At 49.0% G+C, this 9,159-nt stretch overlaps 1 pseudogene across 1 annotated transcript; it reads right to left on the bottom strand.

Moving 5' to 3' along the window:
• Positions 1 to 7,377: 7,377 nt before the first annotated feature.
• LOC104654425 lies at positions 7,378 to 8,907 on the bottom strand (annotated as a pseudogene). The gene has a single exon (XR_746831.2). The product of XR_746831.2 is annotated as a lymphokine-activated killer T-cell-originated protein kinase pseudogene (transcript).
• Positions 8,908 to 9,159: the final 252 nt, after the last annotated feature.

Raw genomic sequence — 9,159 nt, 5'->3', positions numbered from 1 at the left:
GCCTCCGAGGAAACCAACAATTAGGATGCAACGTGATGATTGCTAAATCAGGAGTACCCTGAGTTCAGAGAATCAATGTGCCTTGTGGGCTGGGGTGAATGGGAAGGGAAGGGGGTCAGGGAAGGCCTCCTTAAGGAAGCTGCCAGTTAAATGAAACCCCAAATGCTGAGCAGGAAGCGGCCAGATGAACAGAATAGGGGAGGGTTGTCTATGGCCATACCACCCTGAGTGCACCCCATCGCCTCTGATCTCGGAAGTTCGGCAGGGTCCGGCCTGGTTAGTACTTGGATGGGAGAACAGGGAAGCCTTTCCAGGCAGAGGGAACAGCACTTGTGAAGGCTCCTGGAGTGGGAGGCATGCCAGAGGCGGGACGGGGGCTGCAGCTCTGAGGGTGGGCGTGAAGGTGGGATGTCCAACTCCGACGTACAGATATTGGGGCGTGATCGGGCCTCGCTGCACAGGAAGAGGAAGAGTTTAAACCACGGTGGGGCCAGGCATGGTGGCTCATGCCTGTCATCCCAAAACTCTGGGAGGCTGAGGCAGACAGATCACCTGAGGTCAGGAGTTTGAGACCATCCTGGCCAACAAGGCAAAACCCTGTCTCTACTAAAAATACAAAAATTATCTGGGCATGGAGGCGGGTGCCTGTAATCCCAGCTACTCAGGAGGCTGAGGCAGGAGAATCGCTTGAACTCTGGAGGCGGAGGTTGCAGTGAGCCAAGATCGCGCCATTGCACCCCAGCCTGGGCGACAGAGTGAGACTCTATCTCAAAAACAAAACCAACAAACCAACCAAACAAACAAAAACCATGGTGGAAGTGAGCACCCCAAGGCTCTGAGTGGTGACCCTGGGGCCAGTGCTCTGGGCAGGCTGCTCCTTGCCAGGCCTGTAGAGGGAATAGGGGAGGCCAGCATCTGCCAGCCCAAGGAAGGAGGCCTCAGTCAAGCTGGCAGCAGGGGAGCTGAGCAGATGTAGAGGCACAGGGAGGGACCAGCTTGCTCATCCCGAACAGTCTCCGAGCGCCATCAGCCTCAGACCAGGCCCTGGTGGGGAATCCCAGGTAAACTGGCCACTGTCCTGCCCCCTAGGACCCTGTGGTCCGTGAGGGGACCCCCGAAGTACCCAGGGGCTACTCTGGAGCTCTTATAGGATGTAGGGGTGGAGAGGTAGAGAACAGATGGACACAGTGCAGTGCCTGTCTCAAATCCTTGTATCTGTGTGCCTTTGGTTATTGACCCAGAAACTCTTTCCACACCATGATTAGTGTATTTAATATTGGCCTGAAACCCAAAGAGATGTCAGAAGGCACATGACTGGATGCAGATGAAGGAGAGGGGGCCGGGGTCTGGGAAGGCTCCTGGGCAGATGACCTGGCAGTGTGGGACTGCCCAGAGCCTCAGGAGGGCAGAGAGGGGAGCCACTGTGATTCTTTGGCGACACCTGTCTCCCCTGCACTGGCTGGGCTGGGATTAACACCCGGTAGGAGGGGACGTAGGAGAAGTATTCGTCTCTGTCCACGACACAAAGACAATATTGTGCCGGGCCAGGGATGAGGGGCAGGGGCGGGCTCTGCCAGCCCCGTGTTTCCAAAGAGCAGGTGGCCACCCCAACATCTTGTTGAAAGGTCTGCATTTGTATGCAGCGAAATGCCAAGCTGTTATGTCATGACTGCTTCGTTGCGTTCTATGAACGGCATTTCCAGGAAAGGCCTCATTTCACACCAAGCTGAGTCCTGACGGATCCTGCTCTGGCCCCGGATGGGGAGAGTGCCTTAATCAGCCCACCCTAGGAGTAACATATGGCATTTCCTTCTCAGGCCAGACATTTTTCCATTTTGCCCATAAGAAAATTAGAATTGGGCCAATGGCTTGTTTTAGTTTGAACCGCTATGGTTCAAAGGATGCTGGTGGGCTTAAGTTGCACCTAGACTGGGCCTTCTTTTCTTTTTTTTTTCTTTTCTTTTTCTTTCTCTTTTCTTTTCTTTCTTTCTTTTTTTTTTTTGAGGCATGGTATTTTCTTGTTGCCTGGGCTGGAGTACAGTGGTTCAGTTTGATCTCAGCTCACTGCAGCCTCGACCTCCTGGGCTCAAGTGATCCTCCCACCTCACTCTTCCGAGTAGCTGGGACCACAGGTGCAGGCCATCATGCCTGGCTAATTTTTGTATTTTTGTATTTTTTTTTTTTTGTAGAGAGGGGCTTTCACCATGTTGCCCAGGCTGGTCTTGAACTCCTGGGCTCAAGTGATCCTCTGTCTCCCAAAGTGTTGGGATTACAGGCATGAACCACTGCACCAAGCCTAGCCTGGACCTTCTAAAGTGGCTGGTGATTCTGTTCTCAGAAGTGGCTGGGTCTCTGGGCTGGGAGTTCTGTGCACCACGGGTAAGCCCATGGTGAAGACTGCTTATCTTTTCTTGACAAATGTGGCCAACAATCTCCAGTCAACTTGAAAAACAGATATCAAGGCCATGCATGCCAGAGAACGGAGCAGGGGGAGCGGTTCCTTGTGTGCGTGTTGTCGTGTGTGTCTGTGTGTAAACAAACGTCTGACCCCTGGCTGCCCGGCCACCCCACTCACCACCCGGGGGCTCTCTCTCTCAGGATGCACAGGGCACGCTTGTGGGTTCCACTTGCTATTCTGTTTCCTGGCCTCACATGTTTGGTACCAAGTCTTGTTTCTGCCTTGTTTCCCAAGAGCGCTTGAGAGCTGGGCTCTGAAACTGGCTGCCAATATATTTCTTTTCTCAGTTCTAGAAAACTTAGCCATTGCCAATTTCCTTCCAGAATTCCAACTAGATATAGGTATTTTCACGTTGATATTTGTCTTTAACCCGTGAATGACTTAGTGGTGGTGGATGCTATCCAAAACAAACATGCGAGATATTTTTTAAAAAATCTCTCCCTTTTGTTGGGAAGATCTTGTCTTAGTGGGCTTGGTCCAGGCTCATGGTCTGGGTGAGACCTGATCTTTGAAGTGCGCGGAGGCCCTTTCTTGTGGCTGGGGTAGTCCATGACAGATTTCCGAACATTACCCCCGTGAGCATTTGTTCTTCCTGGGCTGCAAAACGTTATATGCACATTGTTGATTGAGTTTCCGATCTCAGCCCTTGCTGCTTTTCTGCTGATATTTGAACGATCAGTATATTAAGGGATGTGCTGAAACCCCCTGGTAAGATCGGTGCTCTGCCTGTTTCTCTGTGCACGTCGTGGTTTTCGAGGCCACTCTGTCTGGGGCACTTAGGTTTAAAATCGCTTTGTCATCTGGGTGAATTGAACCTTTTCTCTTACTTAGTAGCCATCTCTATCCCTAATACAGCTTTGTCTCAGAGTCTCTTTCAACTGATCATATCTTCCGTTGGCAAGCATTCGCCGCTTCATCATTTCAGACTTTTGTTTCCACTTCTGTACGTCCTTAGGCTTTATGTGTGTCTTTGGGAAACCGTGTGTGTCATGATGTTTTTAAAAATCCACGGCATCTGTGCCTGTCATTTGACTGATAGGTTTAGTCCACTTTCTTTTATTGCAATTGTTGATCTATTTGGATGAGTTTCTACCATTTTAATGTGTTATATCAGTTGGTCCCACTTTTTCTGTATTTCTTTCCTTTTCTCTGCCTCCTCCTCTTCCTCCTCCTCTTCTTCTTCCTCTTCCTCCTCCTCTTCCTCTTCTTCTTCCTCTTCCTCTTCTTCTTCCTCCTCTTCTTCCTCTTCCTCCTCTTCCTCTTCCTCCTTCTCCTCCTTCCCCTCCTCTTTCCCCTCCCTCCCCCTCCTCTTCCTCCTCCTCTTCTTCTTCCTCTTCTTCTTCTTCCTTCTTCCTTCTTTCCTCTTTCTCTTCCTCCTCCTCCTCCTCCTCCTCCTCCTCCTCCACCTCTTCTTCTTCTTCTTCTTCTGCTGCTGCTGCTGCTGCTGGAGTGCAGTTGTGCGGTCTCGGCTCACTGTAAGCTCTGCCTCCCGGGTTTACTTATGCCGTTCTCCTGCCTCAGCCTCCTGAGTAGCTGGAACTACAGGCACCCGCCACCACGCCCAGCTAATTTTTTTTTTTTTGTACTTTTAGTAGAGATGGGGTTTCACCATGTTAGCCAGGATGGTCTCGATCTCCTGACCTCGTGATCTGCCTGCCTCAGCCTCCCAAAGTGCTGGGATTACAGGTGTGAGCCACCGCACCTGGCCTCTTTTCTTTTCTTTTTTTGAGACAGAGTCTCACTCTGTTGCCCAGGCTGGAGTGGTGTGGCATGATCTCAGCTCACTGCAACCTCCAACTCCCGGGTTCAAGCGATTCCCCTGGCTCAGCCTCCCTAGTAGCTGGGATTACAGGCACGTGGCACCATACCCAGCTAATTTTTGTATTTTTAGTAGAGATGGGATTTCACCATGCTGGCCAGGATGGTCTCAATCTCCTGACCTCGTGATCCACCTGCCTCGACCTCCCAAAGTGCTGGGATTACAGGTGTGAGCCACCATGCCTGGCCCTGTACTTCTTTTTAATGCTGTCTGTTTTCTGAATTAACATCTGTACGCTCTCCTGAGGAGACACAGACATACTATAGAATGAGACCACCACTTCTCCTGCTGTCTTTCCCGGCTTTTCCCCGTCTCCCCTTTTTCCTAGTTTATAAGACAGGAGAAGGAGGAGAAAGCAAAAAGTTGGAAAGAAACAGAAGTAAGATAAATAGCTAGACGACCTTGGCACCACCACCTGGCCCTGGTGGTTAAAATAATAATGATAATATTAACCCCTGACCAAAACTACTAGTGTTATCTGTAAATTCCAGACATTGTATGAGAAAGCACTGTAAAACTTTTTGTTCTGTTAGCTGATGCATGTAGCCCCCCGTCACATTTTCCACGCTTGCTTGATTTATCATGACCCTTTCACATGGATCCCTTAAAGTTGTAAGCCTTTAAAAAGGCCACGTATTTCTTCTTCAGGGAGCTCGGCTCTTAAGACGCGAGTCTGCTGACGCTCCCGGCCGAATAAAAAACCTCTTCCTTCTTTAATCCGGTGTCTGAGGAGTTTTGTCTGCGGCTTGTCCTGCTACAATACCAGCTGCCCACGTCCTTTGGTCCCCCAGGATGCCCTGACTCCTCTTGTGCTAAAACTTCTGGTCTTTTTCTTCTGTATTGTTTCAGACATAGATTTCTCCATTTGGTCTTGGCTGTTTAGATTTTCTTTTCCTCTTAGTCTGTGGGCGTGGGTCTTCTTTTTGGTGCTCTATGAGCCTTTCAGTCACAAATCTTTTTAATAATTTAATTTAACTTACTTTAAAAAAAAAAAAACCTTTATTTTTGTTGCAACAAGTTCTCACTATGGTTGCCCAGGTTGATCCTAAACTCCTGGGCTCAAGCTATCCTCCCACCTTGGCCTCCCAAAGTGCTGGAATTACACCACACCTGGCCTCATATCCATGTTTTCGAGGCGCTGGTCTGGTTGCTGCATGGAGGATGGAACCTGGGGGCCAGAGCATCAGGGGGTGCCGGCTGGGAGGCCTGTGACACCGCTGGGTGAGGAATGGCGGTGGCATGAACTGTGGTGTCGGTGGTTGGTCTCTGCGTTAATCTGGGCCCTCCAAGAGGCAGCTGGGGTGGGCTCTGGGTCAGTGCTGCAGGTCCGGCCCTGAGGAAAGGACCGTCGGCAAATCTCCTGTCCCCTGGGAACGAGCCTGCCTCAGTACCTTTGCCGTGCCAGACCACTGGCTGGGAGCAGCTGGGAGAACATGGATTTCAGAGCCCAGCACCTGGGACCGGGCCGATGACAGTTCCTGGGGCTGTGGGGGGCGAGGGAGGTGCATTCTCACAGCCTCCACACTCCGCCAGCGTGAACAGCTGGACCTGTCCCTCGCCTCACCTCTGTGAGGATGCATGGAGGGTCAAGGGCACTGTGGCCGTGGCCCATGCGTCCGTCCCCGCTTCCTCCCTACTTCCTGATTCTCCCGTCTTTTGCTCTGGCGGCCAGGCCACGTTTGACGGGCATTGGGGTTAAAATGGAAGGTGATTCTATTGCTGCTGCAGGTCTCAATGGAGAGAGGATGGAAAGTCAGGTCACGAGGCCTAGGAAAGAATGTACGTTAATTAAAGTTTAAAACACCTCTTTCTGCAGAGGCTCCTTGAGTCAGCCCTGAGCATGAGAGAGCGAGGCGCCAGGAGGGGTCCTGGCTGCCTGGGGGCTGTGGCCTTCGGATGGTGCCAGAACCATTGTCCCCATGGAAGAGTGGCCTGAGTGTGCCTTCAAGCTTTAATGCTTTTAAGCAACATTGAAATTCAACCCTGTACATCCTCGACTGCCTGGGAAACGTCCTGATTCACGCTGAGAATCTGGGTCAGTTGTTTATAGAACAGTATTTGCTGAATGAAACTGGCAGCCCAGACAGCCGGGGACTTCTTGGAGGGTGGACACCGGAGGGGACCCGGCCGTGAGCTCACGCGTGTCACCTCTGTTTTGTGCTGCACTGTCACGTCCATTCTCAGAGTGTGTTAATCTGAGCATTACAACCTCCGTGGACCAGGCGGGGAAAAGGCAACAGCACAGTGTGGCTCACGGAAAGGCTTCTCTCGAGGACGAGGTGGCAAGGGCAGGAGCTGCCTTACCTGTACAGGTGACCTGGCCACCATATGCAGCTCTGTGCACTGCCCACACCCTGGTCCCCAACATACAGGCGCACACATGGACCCGCATGCAGGGTGTTGGGTGGGGGAGCCTGTGTCTCTGGGCTGGGCTCTGAGACTCTGTGGGCGCTGGGACTGTGACTTCTTTTTGTTTTTAAGCTCCAGGGCCTGACTCAGTGTCTGATGTTTCTGGGTACCATAATAAACCTTTGTAGAATAAGTGAGGGAGAGAACGATCTTTGTAAACTCTCCAAATCTGAAGACAGCACTTAGCGGTGCCATGGTCTTGCAGGTTATTGTGTAGATGAGGTCAGAGGGGCCCTGGGAGGAGAAACCACTCCTGGGAACCAAGGCTGGAAACCCAACGCTCCTGGCAGAGCCCACAAAACAGCCAGGGCCTCCTGTCTCTGGCAGAGACTTCTCCCTGCTGGTGTTTCTTCCTGATTGGGGAATAGAGGCTGACCCTGCAGCCCTGCTTTCCGACTTTTCCCACTGACCCCCAAGCTGAGCCTTGGGAAGGCGGAGGGTGCATTCTGCCCTGAGGCCTTCCTCCCAGAAAAGCTGTCCCCGGCAGAGGCTGCGGTAAGGGGCTGCCACATCTATGCCTGGGTCCCTGGTGAGAAGGGTTAGTTATTTGACTCCAACCTCTCTCTGTTGTCATTGTCTCTAAGTACTTAGTATTATGACTCCTGAGTGTGTGTGTGTGTGTGCCTGTGTGTGCCTGTACTTGTGTGTGCACACACTGGGCAATAATGTAAACATATATTTTTTTTTTCAGTGTTTTAAACAAATGTAGACTTTATTTTGTACTGTACAAAGTGCTAATTTCAGTAGATCCATTAAAATAGAGAATAAGCAAGATCATTAATAAAAGTAATGGTTGTTAAATTAATGTTAGACACAGTTTACAGCGTTTTACTGCTAGTGTTTTAAGTTACCATGAGCAGTATCAAAGTACTTATGTAGCTAGTTTCTAATACTTTACAGAAAACCCAGGACAATTCCAAATGCTTATAGCCAACATAAGCATATTTCATATTGGAAATAGTTATCCACATGTTAACAAGAAACTATGGTCCTCAAATATGCCAATTTTAGAGTCTAATAACTACTGTTAGTAACTATATAAATGTTTTGGAATAAGTTATTTACGCAAGCCACACTTCAGCTGAGGTGATCACTAGACATCTGTCTCCAGAGCTTCAACAATGTGTGCAGCAGAAGGACAATCTTTAGGGTCTTCATTAGTGCATACAGAAAAGAGTTCAATTACTTTCTGGTATGATTCATTGAGTTCTTCCATACTAATAGGTGGCCTAGTTCCCAAGGCTGCATAGTATGCTTCATCATCAAAATCACTTGCATCAAAAGTTTTATCTTCATCATCATCATCATCATTTGAAAGATTAACGTGTGGAATCAATAAAGTCATCATTTCCCACAGAGTAAGGCCAAAGGCAAATATGTCTGCCTTGTCAGTAATAACACCATTCTCCTCCAAAGCTTCTTTGGGTTTCCATGGCTCTGTGCCAGTGTAACAAGCCTCAGGGTCAGTCACAGTCATATTTTCATCCAGTGGTAGAGAGACTCCTACATCACAGATTTTAATGGTTTCAAAATCTCCTTTAATTACAACATTTGAAGACTTTATGTCTCCATGAAGCAGTTTCTTTTCTTGGGGCAGATACTTTAACCCTCTTGCCATATTCAAAGCAACTTTTACAATTATGGCTGCTGGAAAAGGATCTCGGCTGGCTTGATATCGTTCTTCTATTAAGTCATTTAAAGACTTTTCACCTCCATATTCCATAGCAAGACACAGACTGCCATCACTGGCTTCTGTAAAAGCACGATAACCAACAATGTTTGGATGATGAAGGCTTTTCAAAATCTTAGCTTCATCCATTAGTCTCTTTTGATACACACTTCGATAATGATCATTACATATAGGATTAATCTTTTTTACAGCCCAAGGAGAATGAGACAAACCTCTTGGAGATCTTTTCATAAGGTAAACATTTACCCCAGTACCAAAGCCAAGCTTCTGCATAAATGGAGAGGCCGGGATATTTATAGTTGGAGTTGAACATAATACAGATTTCTTTTTTTCTGATAATTTGCATGGTGTCTTGAAATTACTGATCCCTTCCATTGTGACAACCACTCTGAGTCCAGAGTCTCAGCCCCGGGAAGGAAAGGTCGGAGGTGAAGAGAAGTCATGGCCAAGTACCTCTTCAAAATTGATCCCGAGAGGCCCCCAGCGAGGCCCTGCATCTGTCTCTAGCACCAACACGTACGCCCGGCAGCGGCCGTTAACATATTTCTTATAGTGGGGTCACAGTCAAAAGCCTGAGAAGCCTTCAGAGAGGCTCCATCCGTATGTGGGTATGTGTGGGGCAGGAGGAGTGTGTAGACAGATTTTCCCATCTTTCTTAAGGTAGAGAATTTTCCAGCAGTTTTCAAAAGTGATCAGGAAAGGCGGGAAGGACGTTGGGAAGAATTGCTTGGGTCAGCCTCCCTTGGTTATTTATTTATTTATTTATTTATTTATTTATTTATT

The sequence above is a fragment of the Rhinopithecus roxellana genome, chromosome 5, assembly GCF_007565055.1.
Source record: "Rhinopithecus roxellana isolate Shanxi Qingling chromosome 5, ASM756505v1, whole genome shotgun sequence".
Lineage (NCBI taxonomy): Eukaryota > Metazoa > Chordata > Mammalia > Primates > Cercopithecidae > Rhinopithecus > Rhinopithecus roxellana.
This window is presented reverse-complemented; position numbering and strand designations above follow the sequence as displayed.